Source organism: Balaenoptera ricei, unplaced genomic scaffold, assembly GCF_028023285.1.
Source record: "Balaenoptera ricei isolate mBalRic1 unplaced genomic scaffold, mBalRic1.hap2 scaffold_369, whole genome shotgun sequence".
NCBI classification, from domain to species: domain Eukaryota; kingdom Metazoa; phylum Chordata; class Mammalia; order Artiodactyla; family Balaenopteridae; genus Balaenoptera; species Balaenoptera ricei.
The window spans coordinates 189,945-206,000 of NW_026777577.1; the positions used below are offsets into that span (position 1 = coordinate 189,945).

At 37.1% G+C, this 16,056-nt stretch overlaps 1 long non-coding RNA gene across 5 annotated transcripts in view; it reads left to right on the forward strand.

Moving 5' to 3' along the window:
- LOC132358773 (uncharacterized) overlaps positions 1-15,663 on the forward strand; it is a 200,685-nt gene extending 185,022 nt beyond the window's left edge. For 2 of the 5 annotated variants that reach the window (XR_009500518.1, XR_009500513.1), the window contains one exon: positions 14,893-15,663. This is a non-coding gene — a long non-coding RNA (uncharacterized LOC132358773). Of the gene's footprint in view, positions 1-2,700; positions 5,939-14,748; positions 14,769-14,892 lie in introns of those variants that run through there. The other 3 variants (XR_009500515.1, XR_009500516.1, XR_009500514.1) reach the window with 3 other exon arrangements.
- Positions 15,664-16,056: the final 393 nt, after the last annotated feature.

Below are 16,056 nucleotides of genomic sequence, written 5' to 3' on the forward strand. Positions count from 1 at the left end.
ACCTTGGGCCTGATCTCAGCTCTGCCATTTACAAGTGGTTGACCTTGACTGAGTTTTATAAAATCCTGGATTCTTAGTTTTTATCATCTACAAAAGAATCATAATGGCATCATATGGATGTTGTGGACATTAAATTCTATAGCATATGTAAAGTGCTTAGTTGAATTCCTTTTATATATAATAGGTGAACCAAGAATTCACCAGTTTAATAGAAAAAAATGTTAACCAAAAACTTGTTGGGCTGTGGCCCCAAAGTCGGAGAACAATTAAATAGGTACCAAGTACCCCAGAATCTTAAACTCTTTTGCTAAACCAGCTTCTAAGGCTGCTTTGTGCTTTGTGGAGTTGATCTGGCCAGCATTAGTCTATCTCCTACATGAACCATATAAGAGTTAGTGTTAAAGATTCCAGGAAGAGGATTTTATTGTAGAGATTTTCAGTCTGTCTGCATTACTCTCCAGTCCTTGGAGGTGGGGAAAACAGAAATGGATCCCTAATATTGAACTTTAAATCAGAGAAGAGGCACTCAAAAAGACTATTTGGAGAGGTTGCCATGGGTGCTCTGGAGACTAACGGATGCAGGGGACCGTACCTGACCCCTAATCCGATAAATCTAAGGGTAGAGGGAGCAAAGTGTCAGCTTCATTAGAAGGGCACTGTGCTTCCACTGATGGATGGGCAAAGCTTTGTGCCTTTGGAAACCAAGTGTATACTAAGAAAAAACAGAGGGAGATGGAGAGAGAGAAATGAACACAGCCTCAGAAGACAGCCTGGAGACAGTACATGATACATCTGTTAGAGGGGACCTCAAAAACCATGAGAAGTAAGCAGGAAGGCCCTCAGGTGCTAGTTTGAAGCATTGCTAGAACCAAAAGAACTGTGTTAAAGGATATTCTTCCATGGATTGTCCAAGGAGTCTTTTAAATGCCAGCTTTGGCTCCCAAAATTATAAGAAAACAAGTCGCATAAGATTGTACCCATCTCCCTCACCTCCCTGCTCCCTCCCTCAAACTTACAAAATTGGATCAGGCCTTAGTTGGATAGAGTTTATATAGTCAATATTTACAATGCAATGAACTGGATTTCTTAATTAAGACTAGTATTAACTTGTTTAAAACCAAACAAATAGAACATTTATGTAATCATTGCAAATAATGGATATTTAAGGTTCCTTTTTTCTGTTTCTTCCAAAAGTGTAAAAAGAACAAATTAGAAAAGTAGAAACAATAAAAATTAGTTATTAAATTTACATACTATCAAATCCGTTTCATTCAATGAACTAATTATTTGTGTTAATGATGTATCATAGTTGTTGTATACAACAATAAATGCTTCTTTTGAGTTTTAGTCCTATAAAGAGAGTACTTAATAACTATTCTTAATTCTGGCTGTCTCAATATACTTCTGCTGTATTTTTCTTGTGGAAATTATCAGTGTTTTACTATGATTGGGAGAGTTGTGCAATTATTGGAATCACAAACCATGTAGTGATGGAGACAATCAACCCTTGAGTGGTTACATCTGCACCAAGAAGATGGTCATTACAAAGACATTAGATCATATGACCCTATTTTGGTATAATTAAAAAGAAATGGATGTTCCATTTGCAGATATTTTCTCCATTCTGAGGGTTGTCTTTTCATTTATGGTTTCCTTTTCTGTGCAAAAGCTTTTAAGTTTAAGTTTAATTAGGTCGCATTTGTTTATTTTTGTTTTTATTTTCATTACTCTAGGAGATGGATTGAAAAAGATCTTGCTGCAATTTATATCACAGAGTGTTCTGCCTATGTTTTCCTCCAGAGTTTTATAGTATCTGACCTTACATTTAGGTCTTTAATCCATTTTGAGTTTGCTTTTGTGTATAGTGTTAGGAAGTGTTCTAATTTCATTCTTCTACATGTAGCTGTCCAGTTTTCCCAGCACCACTTATTGAAGAGACTGTATTTTCTCCATTGTTTATTCTTACCTACTTTGTCATAGATTAGGTGACCATAGATGCAGGGGTTTATTTATGGACTTTCTATCCTGTTCCATTGATCTATATCTTTGTTTTTGAGCCAGTACCATACAGTTTTGCTCACTGTAGCTTTGTAGTATAGTCTGAAGTCAGGGAGTCTGATTCCTGCAGCTCCATTCTTCTTTCTCAAGATTGCTTTGGCTATTTTGGGTCTTCTGTGTTTCCATACAAAGTGTAAAAATTTCTAATTCTGTGAAAAATGCCATTGGTAATTTGATAGGGATTGCATCAAATCTGTAGATTGCTTTGGGTAGTATATTCATTTTCACAATATTGAGTCTTCCAATCCAAGAACATGGTATATCTCTTCATCTGTTTGTGTCATCTTTGATTTCTTTCATCAGTATCTTATAGTTTTCTGATTACAGGTCTTTTGCCTCCTTAGGTAGGTTTATTCCTAGGTATTTTATTCTTTTTGATGCAGTGGTAAATGGGATTGTTTCCTTAATTTCTCTTTCTGATCTTTCATTGTTAGTGTATAGGAATGCAAGAGATTTTTGTGTATTAACTGTGTATCCTGCAACTTTACCAAATTGAATGATGAGTTCTAGTAGTTTTCTGGTCGCATCTTTAGGATTTTCTATGTATAGTAACATTTCATCTGCAGAGAGTGACAGTTTTACTTCTTCTTTTTCAATTTGGATTCCTTTTATTTCTTTTTCTTCTCCGATTGCCGCGGCTAGGACTTCCAAAACTATGTTGAATAAAAGTGGTGAGAGTGGGGCTTCCCTGGTGGCGCAGTGGTTGAGAATCTGCCTGCCAATGCAGGGGACACGGGTTCAAGCCCTGGTCTGGGAAGATCCCACATGCCGCGGAGCAACTAAGCCCATGTGCCACAACTACGGAGCCTGCGCATCTGGAGCCTGTGCTCTGCAACAAGAGAGACCGCAATAGTGAGAGGCCCGTGCACCGCGATGAAGAGTGGCCCCGCTTGCCGCAACTAGAGAAAGCCCTCGCACAGAAACAAAGACCCAACACAGCCAAAAATTAATTAATTAATTAATTAATTTTTTAAAAAAAGTGGTGAGAGTGGACGTCCTTGTCTTGTTCTTGATCTTAGAGGAAATGCTTGTAGTTTTTCACCATTGACGATGTTTTCTGTGGGTTTGTCGTATATGGTCTTTATTATGTTGAGGTAGGTTCCCTCTATGCCCACTTTCTGGAGAGTGTTTATCATAAATAGATTACGACTTTTGTCAAAAGCTTTTTCTGCATCTATTTTGATGATTATATATATATGGTTTTTATTCTTCAATTAGTTGATGTGGTGTATCACACTGATTGATTTGAAAATATTGAAAAATCTTTGCATCCCTGAGATAAATCTCAATTGATCATGGTGTATGATCCTTTTAATGTGCTGTTGGACTCTATTTGCTAGTATTTTGTTGAACAGCTCATGCAGTTCAATATCAAAAAAAACAAAAACAAAAAACCGAACAACCCAATCAAAAAATGGGCAGAATATCTAAATAGACATTTCTCCAAAGAAGACATACAGTTGGCCAAGAGGCACATGAAAAGATGCTCAGTATTACTAACTATTAGAGAAATGCAAATCAAAACTATAATGAGGTATCACCTCACACAAGTCAGAATGGCCATCATCAAAAAATCTAGAAGAAATAAATGCTGGAGAGGGTGTGGTGAAAAGGGAACCCTCCTACACTGTTGCTGGAAATGTAAACTGGTACTGCCACTATGGAGAGGCACTATGGACAGTATGGGGAGGTTCCTTAAAAAACTAAAAATAGAGCTACCATATGACCCAGCAATCCCACTATTGGGCATATATCAGGAGAAAACTCTAATTCGAGAAGATACATGCTCCCCAATGTTCACTGCAGCACTATTTACAATAGCCAGGACATGGAAGCAACTGAAATATCCATCAACAGAGGAATGGATAAAGAAGTTGTGGTACATATATACAATGGAATATTACTCAGCCATAAAAAAAGAATGAAATAATGCCATTTGCAGCAACATGGGTGCACCCAGAGATTGTCATACTGAGTGAAGTAAGTCAGACAGAGAAAGAAAAATATCATATGAAGAATCCTAAAAAAGGGTACAAATGAACTTATCTACAAAACAGAAATAGAGTTACAGATGTAGAAAACAAACTTATGGTTACCAGGGTGTAAGGGGGGGGAGGGAAAAATTGGAAGATTGAGATTGACATATACACACTACTATATATAAAATAGATAACTAATAATGACCTATTGTATAGCACAGGGAACTCTATTCAATACTCTGTAATGATCTACATGGGAATAGAATCTAAAAAAGAGTGGATATATGTATATGTATAACAGATTCACTTTGCTGTACACCTTGAAACTAACACAACATTGTATATCAGCTATACTCCATTAAAATTTTTTTAAAAAAATAAAAATGAAAAGAAAGGGAGAAAGAGATATAAAGATGGGGAGAGGGGAGAGGGAGGAATATAATAAGGTTAGGTGGTTTGACAAAAATGCAGACCCTCGATGGCATAAAATCTGAATGGTTTTATTGTTTTTAGAACCTCGATTCCCTTTGCATCTTGTTTTCTTGTGTACACTGACAGATCTCTTACTTTCTCAAGGATTTGTGTATTCATTGACGGGGATGTATGTCAATACAGATTTGTATTTATTTATTTACATATTTATTTATATTTATTGATATTTCTCATTCCTAATTCTTGCTCTTGGTGGTGGGTGGTGGAGTGTTTGTGTGGTGTGTATGTTTGTTTGTGTTTGTGTTTGAGTTTGGATTTTTTTTCTGGTATTATAAAGGGAGGTATTCATTTCACTGAGTTTTTGACATGTAGATATGAGATAAACTTCTCCTAAGTTTAATCAAATAGCATCTGGTACCAGTGGCTATTTAGGAAAGTTCGCCTGCTCCATAGGAAAAGAGACATTCATTTTAAAAAGTGAGTCATGGAGCTATTCCTAGTCCTTTTATTTGCTTTTAGAATCCAAACCACCGTTGAGACATGTCACAGGAAAAGAATTATCATCGCCTATAATTAGACATTGAATATACTGACTCATGAGAAGTTTTTGGGCGTCCAAGGCATCAATAAGTCAATTATGTTTCTAATCTTTATAACTCTACTGAAACAGTGCTGCTGAGAGTCATTACTCTTGACTAATAGCAAAGCATAATTATTAGAAGAAAAAGCATGTATTTCTATTTGATTTCTAACTGCATGCACGTATGCCAATTGCCATAGAGTCTATTCAGCTGGACATCTGGGACATGGGGCTGCATTTTTACAGCTGCTCCAGACAGAAAATCTTCTCCATGTCAATATATTCAGTACAGCCAAGCTACAAAGATGACCATTTTCACTTGGCAGACCTCTGAACTTTCCTTCCTTCCTTGTGCCTTAATGAAATGATAGATCTTAGTGGAATCTATACCACCAGCAGTTTCAGTTCCCATAAATAAGCCTTTCAGTATGAAATTGCTTTTATTTTGATTTCAAGCTTCACCTTTTCTACATCCAGAAATTTGCCAAAATAAACTTTGAAAAATTGTGACTCTCTACCGTATTTTCTCCGTCCCCCAAACTGATGACATTTAGTTTATACTGCATCCTCCTATTCTCATTTGTATTGAAATGCTCTACTACTTACTTTGTAATAGCAAATGAGGCTTGCAGAAAACTCCATCCAGAGAGTCATGTTCTTCTATAAATGTGATAATTGCCCCCATTTGACTACTGATTCATTTGGCCTTCATATGGGTAATTAAGAACCACAGAGCTGTGGTAATCATCTGACCACATGGTATTCTGAACATTTGCAACATCCTATTTAAAACATACCAATTAAATACATACTGCAAAAGATTTTTTTAAGTCAAAATGTGATCATTATTTTTTTAAAAATTTACACTTGAAGGTTGAAACTAGCTACCATACTGTTCCTTAGTCTGATATTATAATCAGTCATAATGTATTGTTTTGCTAATTAATTAATAGCTGTGTTTCATTTTACTATAATGTGTGTGAGAATTTTTGCTGGTTCCTTATGTAAAAAATAGAGGATTTCAGTTGTAGATCTTTATTTTAATACACTACAAAGAAGTTTTTATTTTATATTAGATGCTTGTTTTATATGGCTGAAAGAAAAGGAAAAAGACTTTGTTCATAAAATATAGAATGAACAAAGAGTTCAGTTGTTGTAGGTAATGTTACTTTTCTCAGCGATTCTGTTTGATTAGTTGGTTAAATTGATTTTTGATTATGTTTCAGTTTTCATTTATGTTAGAAAAATTCAACATAACCTAAAGTCGAATTATATTAATGATATGCATTTGCATGAAAATATTTGCAGACTTCAGCATTTCACTTCATCCATAAATTAATAATATGACACTTATTCCAAAAACTTAAATCTCCATTGTAAGAAGGCAAATGAATGGGGGTTGGGAAGGAAAAGATTACTTGACAAGCATTATTTAATCTCTTAACTTTTTTGCCAAAGTATCTCTGACTTTTTTCCCCTTTTCAACAATGAGCCCAGGAATGATGGTTTCCTCCAACAGTTCCAGGGGATAAATTCTGATGGTTTTCAGAGTTTAATTCCACTCTGCTTTATTTGTTATTAGCTTAGGGTTGGGAGGATGACCAAATAAGACATCAGAAGACATCTGACATGAGACTTCTGGGAAAGATTATACTAACATATTTAAGTAAAAGTGGAGAAACCTAAAATACCACTTACTTGCTTTGGGGTAATGGATGCTGTCAAAAGAAGACTTGGAACAGGGGCAGCTCTATTGGAACCATGTTAACTTAAGAGAGTCAACCCAAGAGAATCAAAGGAATGTAGATTTTGCTATTTTTAAGCTATGGACTTAAATACTCTGTAACCACCTTCCTCCAGAACTTTTATTCAGTGGGATGATCAACAACTTAATGATTAACACATTTTCTATTTTTTGTAGACAAAAGTGATAAAAAGTCAGAGATATCACAGAAATATTGGACATAGTCTGGTTTATAGAGAATTTTCTCTGATTATGCCCCTAGGCTCTCTCTGCCCCTGAGAGAGGGCAGTGACTTATCTAATTGATACATTTTGGGAAAAAGTAACTACAGATATCAATTGAGCTTTATCTTTTTCCTCTTTGGAAGAAGGTGCCATCCTGCCATTGGGTGGGTGAGTCTGTCTAATCCTAGGGTTCGGGGTCAGGAAGTGATTTTAGGCTTGCATTCTCTAATTAGGCACTGTTTATTTACTGTTAGATATTTTGATCTTCATCTAAACCTCCTTCTTTTGTCTGTCAATTAGTTCAAAACCTGGGTGGAGAAACAATGTTTTTATTGGTGCCTTGTTAGTAGCAACAATAGATTGAGTTAATGATTAAAACACAAATGAATTTTTCAGTTGATTTTTTGCAATCTACTTTGAACATACAGATGGATTACTTAAATGATGGCATTTTGAAGGCAAGAAACAATTTCTCCCTAATAGCCAATCTCCCACTCAAGTTCAGGTGTAAAAAGAGATTTTTTTCATTAATCAGGCTTGATTCTTCAGATTCATTTTTTTCTGTTCCCTCTCCATTGTCCTCTCCATAGGTCACAAAGCCTTGTCTCTTTTATCTGTAGAATGTTCTTTGAGGATTTCTTTCTCCTTTGCCACTTAAACTACTTTTCTCCGGCTTTATCATGTAAACCACTGTAACAAACTTCTAAGTCCATAAAAATTAATACATAAGAAATCTTGGATTTAAATTCATAAGAAGTGACTACTAATTTTTATTGTACCAATAACTAGCTGTATGACTTTGATGTCAAAGCCCATGATTTCTCTGCCTCAGATACCATTTCTAATCCTACCAATTCTACCAATTCAGTTCTTTTTTTTTTTTTTTTGGTTGCGCCATGCGGCATGAAGGATCTTAGTTCCCTGACCAGGGATCAAACCCATGCCCCCTGCATTGGGAGCACGGAGTCTTAATCACTGGACCACCAGGGAAGTCCCTACCAATTCAGTTCTTAGATATGAATTCTATCCTGCAATTTTCCTCCAATAGCACCTGCACTGAATACTGTTAGTACTTTGATATAACCTGCTACACTTAAATGGAATTTTATTTTAATAAAATTTGACTCTTAATGATATGGATCACATATTATTTGACCTTGTATTCCCAGTATGTACTGCAGTGTTCAACAAATAGTTTCTGAATTAATACATAAAATTTTAATCTTTACTATTCTCATATATCTATTAATAAAAAAGAATATCAATATCTTGTCTACTTACTATTGCCATGACATTCAAAATTATATAATTCAAGGGTGAAATAGACAACAAAGACAAAATCAAGCATCATAATTGGGGGCATCATTTCTAATATGAGAAAGAAAGGGATTATATATAGATCTTGTTTGACTTACAATGGGGTTACATCCTGATAAACCCATCGTAAGTTGAAAATATTGGTAAGTCAAAATGCATTTAATACACCTAACCTACCAAACATAGCTTATCCTAGACAAACTCACACTCAGAACACATACATTAGCCTACAGTTAGGCAAAATCTTCTGACACAAAGCCTACTTTATATATAATAAAGTGCCGAACATCCCATGTAATTTATTGAATGCTTAAACTGGATAGTGAAAAACAGAATGGGTGTATCGGTACAGAATGGCTGTAAATGTATCAAGTGTATTAGTTGTTTGCCCTCGGGATGGTGAGGCCGACTGGGAGGTGTGGCTTACTACCATTGCCCAGCATCGTGAAAGGGCCTTGTTTACCACATATCAGTAGCCCAGGAAAAGATCAAAATTCGAAATTTGAAGTACAGTTTCTACTGAATGTGTGTTGCTTTCACACCATTGTAAAGTTGAAAAATCTTAAGTCGGGGCTTCCCTGGTGGCGCAGTGGTTGAGAATCTGCCTGCTAATGCAGGGGACACGGGTTCGAGCCCTGGTCTGGGACGATCCCACATGCCACGGAGCAACTGGGCCCGTGAGCCACAATTACTGAGCCTGCGCGTCTGGAGCCTGTGCCCCGCAACGGGAGGGGCCGCGATAGTGAGAGGCCCGCGCACCGCGATGAAGAGTGGCCCCCGCTTGCCGCAACTAGAGAAAGCCCTCACACGAAACAAAGACCCAACACAGTTTAAAAAATAAATAAATAAATAAAGTAGTTATTAATTAAAAAAAAAAAAGTTGTAACTCTTGGGAAGAAACAGAGACAGATCGCTTTAAAAAAAAAAATCTTAAGTCGAACCATCATAAGTCAGGGACCGTCTACATATAAATGTAGACAGAAATAAATGCTCCACGGGTCATTTCTATGATCCTTTTTTTTTTTTCTGCAATAGAATGCCAAATGTTAAGTAGGATATGGAGCTGAAAAAAGGATCACGGAATAAGCCAAATAAGCTTGTCACAAATCTGTCATTAGCTCTGCAGATTGGTTGAAACAGAAACCTCATATTTATTTATTATTAATATATTTTGAGTTTTACTATACCTCAAAATGTTTTACAGAATTGCTTAGGGTAGGGATCACAGATCTCATTATTTTTTTGTTCCCATGGTGATTTTGATGTGCTCTGAGGTAAGACTCTGGCACCACTCTTCCCATCAATTGAATACTCACATTTTTATTTTAGTACATTTCAGGAAAACAGGGAATGGCAAAGCTCCAAATCCCAATAAAGCTCAATTTTATTTAAAATATATCATCCTTTGGAACCATCAGTGGTAGTAGGTGGGAGAATTGTAATAAAAAAGTCAGAATCCTGATTAGCTCTTTTTCCTAGTCACTATTCCCATTTCTCTAATAGGACTGGTCTGAGGAGCCAATGAGATAATTTGACAATACTTTTTACATTCTGAACTGTTATTGCTACTTTATTAATATTTCAAAATAATGCTTCCAGTCTAATCTTATTTCATTTTTCAAGTCCTCACTCCTGTCAATTATAGTTTAGAGCTAAAGTGTATAAAATTTGGACCCAAGATTCAGGAAACTGTACCTTTTCCAGATCTAGGACCTGGGGAAAGTCACTTTGCCTCTATGAATGTCAACTTTTTTGTCTATACAAGAAATATAAAACCAAACATAGGACTATCATTGTAAAAATGGCATAATATATTAACTCAATACCTGATAATAATAATAAGTACACATAATTAGTAGGTATTATTTTTTAAAGGCTGATAATGCTGGTTAATCCTCTCAGGCATGTTTTAAAATCCTCCTGCTCTGCTTTACCTATTTGTTTTGTGCCAGTCTCAACTTAAACATAACCAGTGTTATGGCCGGATTGGCCCTTGTGGTTCTTATTATGATTGCAAGATGCCCTTTGCAATAACCATCAGGAAACTCTGAAAGAAAAAAGTTTATGACTTACAAGTCCTGGAAATTACATGACACATCTGGACCACACAGTGAGGTCACAGGGAGAGACAGAGAGAGAGAGTAGGCTGTGGGGTTCTGCTTCTGTTGGAGGTGAGGGTGGTGGCCTACAGTTTCTTGGGCTCATTTTTCTTGGTGAACTTCAAACACAAGCATGGGTATTTAAAGAGGGAAGAGAAAAAACAAGTGTTCCAAGTAGTCAGTTATAAAAATCAACCAAGATCTCTAAAACAAAGGAGCTTGAAAGGGCTGGCCTGGCTCTTCATCTGCTAATGTGGCTGCAAGGTGTTTATTCAGACAACCCATCTTTGAAGTGGATGTCTCTGCAATCAAAACTTAGATCAGGCACTTGCATTACAAAAAAGAGCAAACCCAACTGTCAGAGCATACACTGTGCTATCCAAACTCATGTCCTAAAAATTCCCAGCAGTCATCTTAAATTTTAGCCTGTTAAATATCTTCATCAACCATACTGATGGACACATTCATTTGGATCCTAATCTTTTTTATGCTAAGCTGTTTTCGTTTCACCACTACATAAAATTAACAACCAAGTGCTCTACAACCTACCTGCTAAATATTTAATCCATTCATTCCTTCTTTATTTATTAAATATTTATTGAATAAGTATTATGTGTCCGCTTTTCTGTAATAAGCACTGGAAATAAAGCAGTTAATAAAACAGGTGTTGTAGGTATCTTCACTTTAAAGTAGAAGAAAAAAGTAATTGCACAAAATCACAGATACAAAAAGAAGGGGGGTGAAGGAGTGGGGAATACAGGTATGTGCGTGAGTAGGTGGGAGGGTGCTAATCTTGATATGCGGGCAGGGATAAGCGTTCTGAGAACTGAATACAGAGAGAGTCAGCCACGTACAGTAAAGGAAATGGTGCTTCTGGTGAAGGGAAAAGAACATGCAAAGACAAAGTTACGGAATCAGTTTGTGACTGAAGGAGTAAATCAAATAGAAGAAGGGCAGCGCGGCCAAGCAGAAAGTGGGGCTGCAGAAACAAGCAGGGGAAGCTCGATCCTGTTAAGGATGTTACATGTAAGGACTCACAATATCTTCTTTAATTAAATGGGAAGTCATTGATAAGTTGAAGTATTGCAGAGACCAGTTCGGAGGATGATGCGTTCATCCATATGATAGAGGGACATGGAGAGAAGTGCATACACTGTAGCTATATTGGTATTCCTGGCTGTCTGAACTCTGATGCTCTGAATATTCCCTGTAACAAATTTGAAACAATGGTAGTTCAAATTCACAATAGCTGTTGAGAAAGGACTAGACTGAATTTGAATTTGCAGGTGTGGACTGAATGTTTGTATTCCCCCCAAGTTTATATGTTGAAGTCCCAACCCTAACGTTGATTCAGGGGTCAGCAGGACTGCCACTCGGACCACAGGCCCAGGCGCCGATGCTGTTTCCCCTTCAGCTTCAAGTGATGGGGTCTCCTCTCCCATTTCAGTGCCCCAGGATGATCCTGCCAGTGTAGACAGGTGGCTCTCACACTTTTTAGTTTTTGGTAGTGTGGAATCTACATTCTTTTCAGATTTTTATATTCTAGACAGTAGCTGGAAGTTCATGAGGTTTTAATTGTGCTGTTTGCCTTCTTACTGAGTTATGAGTTGTGTGTCTGTTTTAATGTATTCTGGTTACAAATCCTTTGTAGGGCATGTAGATTTTAAATATTATCCAAATTTGGCATCTTGCTTTGTCATTTATCATTTTTCTAAATTGTGTCCTTCAAAAAGCAGAAGACGAAAAGACAACCCTCAGAATGGGAAAAAAATATTTGCAAATGCAGCAATGGGCAAAGGATTAATCTCCAAAATATACAACAGCTCATGCAGCTCAATATCAAAAAAACAAACAACCCAACCAAAAAATGGGCAGAAGATCTAACTAGACATTTCACCAAAGAAGACATACAGATGGCCAAGAGACACAGGAAAAGATGCTCAACATCACTAATTATTAGAGAAATGCAAATCAAAACTACAATGAGGTATCACCTCACACTAGTCAGAATGGCCATCATCAAAAAATCTACAAAAAATAAATGCTGGAGAGGGTGTGGAGAAAAGGGAACCCTCTTGCACTGTTGGTGGGTTTGTAAATTGATACAGCCACTATGGAGAACAGTATGGAGGTTCCTTAAAAAACCCAAAATAGAACTACCATATGACCCAGCAATCCCACTACGGGACTTATATGCTGAGAAAACCATAATTCAAAAAGAGTCATGTACCAAAATGTTCATTGCAGCTCTATTTACAATAGCCAGGACATGGAAGCAACCTAAGTGTCCATCAACAGATGAATGGATAAAGAAGATGTGGCACATATGTACAATGGAATATTACTCAGCCATAAAAAGAAATGAAATTGAGTTATTTGTAGTGAGGTGGATGGACCTAGAGTCTGTCATACAGAATGAAGTAAGTCAGAAAGAGAAAAACAAATACAGTATGCTAACACATATATATGGAATCGAAAAAAAAAAAAATGGTCATGAAGAACCTAGGGACAAGACAGGAATAAAAACACAGACCTACTAGAGAATGGACTTGAGGATACGGGGAAGGGGAAGGGGAAGCTGTGACAAAGTGAGAGAGTGGCATGGACATATATACACTACCAAATGTAAAATAGATAGCTAGTGGGAAGCAGCCGCATAGCACAGGGAGATCAGCTCGGTGCCTTGTGACCACCTAGAGGGGTGGGATAGGGAGGGTGGGAGGGAGGGAGATGCAAGAGGGAAGAGATATGGGAACATATGTATATGTATAACTGATTCACTTTGTTATAAAGCAGAAACTAACACACCATTGTTCAGCAATTATACTCCAATACAGATGTTTAAAAAAAAGAAAAGATGTGGTACATATATACAATGGAATATTACTCAGCCATAAAAAGAAATGAAATTGGGTCATTTGTAGAGATGTGGATGAACCTAGAGTCTGTCATACAGAGTGAAAAAAGTCAGAAAGAGAAAAACAAATATCATATATTAACACATGTATGTGGAATCTAGAAAAATGGTACAGATGAACCTATTTTCAGGGCAAGAATAGAAATGCAGATGTAGAGAATGGATGTGTGGACACAGGGTAGGGGAAGGGGAGGGTGGGATGAACTGGGAGATTAGTTTTGACATAAATACACTACCATGTGTAAAATAGACAGCTAGTGGAACCTGCTGTATAGCACAGGGAGCTCAGCTCCGAGCTCTGTGATGACCTAGATGGGTGGGATGGGGGGGAGGGAGGTCCAAGAGGGAGGGGATATATGTATACATATAGCTGATTAACTTCATTGTACAGCAGAAACTAACACAACATTGTAAAGCAACTATACTCCAATAAAAAATAAAATAAAATAACACAAAAAAAAGCAGAAGTTTTAAATTTCATGGAAGTGAAGTTAAATTTATCCTTTTATAGTGTGTGTTTTTTATATCCTTACCTAAGAAAGCTTTGCTTACATCAAAGTAACAAAGATTACACCCTGTTACTTCTTCTGGAGTCTTTGTAACTTTACCTTTACCTTTAACTTTACCACTTCAATCATTTTATTTATTGTGCGAGGTAAGCATGATAATTTTATATGTAAATATATAAATATGAATATATATAAATATACATATATATATATAAATATATCCAGTTGTTCTAGCACCATTTGTTGAAATGACCTTCATTCCCCATTGAATTCCTTTGATACATCAATTTGCCATTGTATTTGTTTCCTGGGGCTACAGAAGCAAATCAGGCAGCATCATGAGCAAAACCCTTGCAGAGAGCTGAAGGGGCAGGGCCACCAGGCTGAGCTGGGAGGGTAAGGCTGCCGCCCCAGTCGGTTTGCCTGGAGGGCAGATCATCAGACAAAAGAGGACCATTCCCCAACCTTAAGATCCAGTGGAATTTGCCTTACTCATTTTTGGAGTTTTGGGGGACATGTCACCCTTTTTTTCTTTCTAAGTTCTTCCATTTGAAATGGGTAGATCTATCCTATTCCCGTGCCCCCATTGTATTATAGAAGCATCTTACTTTTCTGGGTTCAGAGTTTCGCAGCTATACAGGAATTTAGACTCTGGATGAGTCAGACCTCGACCCTCTCCCATGTCTGATTTAGATGGCATTTAGATGAGACTTCAGAGTTTAAACTTTAAAGTTGTTGCTGAAATGAGATAGACTTTTGGGTCTGTTGGGATAGAATGAATGTATTTTATATCTGAGAAGGACACGAGTTTTGCTGAGCCAGGGGCAAAAAGTTATAGACAAAATGTTTGTGTCTCTCAAAGTTTATATGTTGAATCCTTAACCTCCAGGTGACTGTATTTGGAGCTGGGGCCTTTGTGGAGGTATTAAGGTTAATTGACGTTATGAGGGTGGATCCCTAATCTAAAGGCACTGGAGTCCTTATAAGAAGAAGAAGAGAAACCAGGGCTTGCTCTGTCTCCCCTTGTACACAGAAGAAATGTCACGTGAGGATACAGTGAGAAGGTGGCCACCTCGAAGCCAGGAAGAGGGCTCTCCCCAGAAACCGAGCATGCCAGCACCCTGATCTCAGCAGCCTTCAGAACTGTAAGAAATTTCTCTCGTTGTGCCACCCAGTCTAGGATCATCAAAGCGTCGGACTGCGATCGTCTTTGGGGGTAGTATGGAGATGCCCTACACACAGAGTGCCGCTGTCCCACCCATCGAAATTAGTCTTGTGCTTGATTCTTCAAATACGTTGTTCATTAATAAAATGTAAAACAATCTTTTAGGCACTTTCAAAAGTCAGCGAAGAAAGCAAGACTAAAAGCCACAGAAAGGCTCACACATTAGGAGAAAGTTTGACAGGATAAAATACAGCTTAAACCTAAAAATCTAAGCATGGGAGTGGACTGATCCCAATCTATCATGAATGCAGTGTTTCCCTGTGTACAAAAGAAAGGAAATGTGTTCAATATTTATCATAGAATAATCGTTATATGGATATTTTCAGGTGTTTTGCTGGCAAAATCAGTTGGGGTCTTGGGATAAGTTGGCCCTGCATCATTATTTCCCTTTTAAAAATGATTAAACAGAATATAAGCCCTCACAATCCAAAATTCAACTATTCAACTCTTTGTCAAGGATGCTTTTGACTCATATAATGTGGGAAGCCTATATTTTGGAAATACAGTATTAAAGACTTGCTGGTGGAATGCATGAGGAAGAGTTATCAATGAGAAGAATTAAGAAAGACTTAGAATATTCTCGTTTGTGTGATTAATTTTCTATTTGGATTAAACAAATAGATGGTGCTCTAGGCTGAAACTCAGAGTTCTGTGGGAAAAAAAAGTTTGGTGTGTGGTTAAGTATCACGTCATTGGGTGTCACATTTAATATACTTTTATCTTCTTCTCCATTGCTACTGCCATCATTTAGGAATTTAATATATCTCATAGCTATATACTACTACTTTAGTCACAGGCGCAGATGTTTTGAATACTAAGCCTCAATTCTCATGTCATATTTTTTGTGTCAGAAAGGTATTTGAATTCAGATCTAAAACTTAATACCTATGTGAATGGAGACGCCACTTAACCCCACTGAAATTTAGTTTCTTTCCACGAGATGGAATAATAATAGCCACTTTGCAGAGTTGT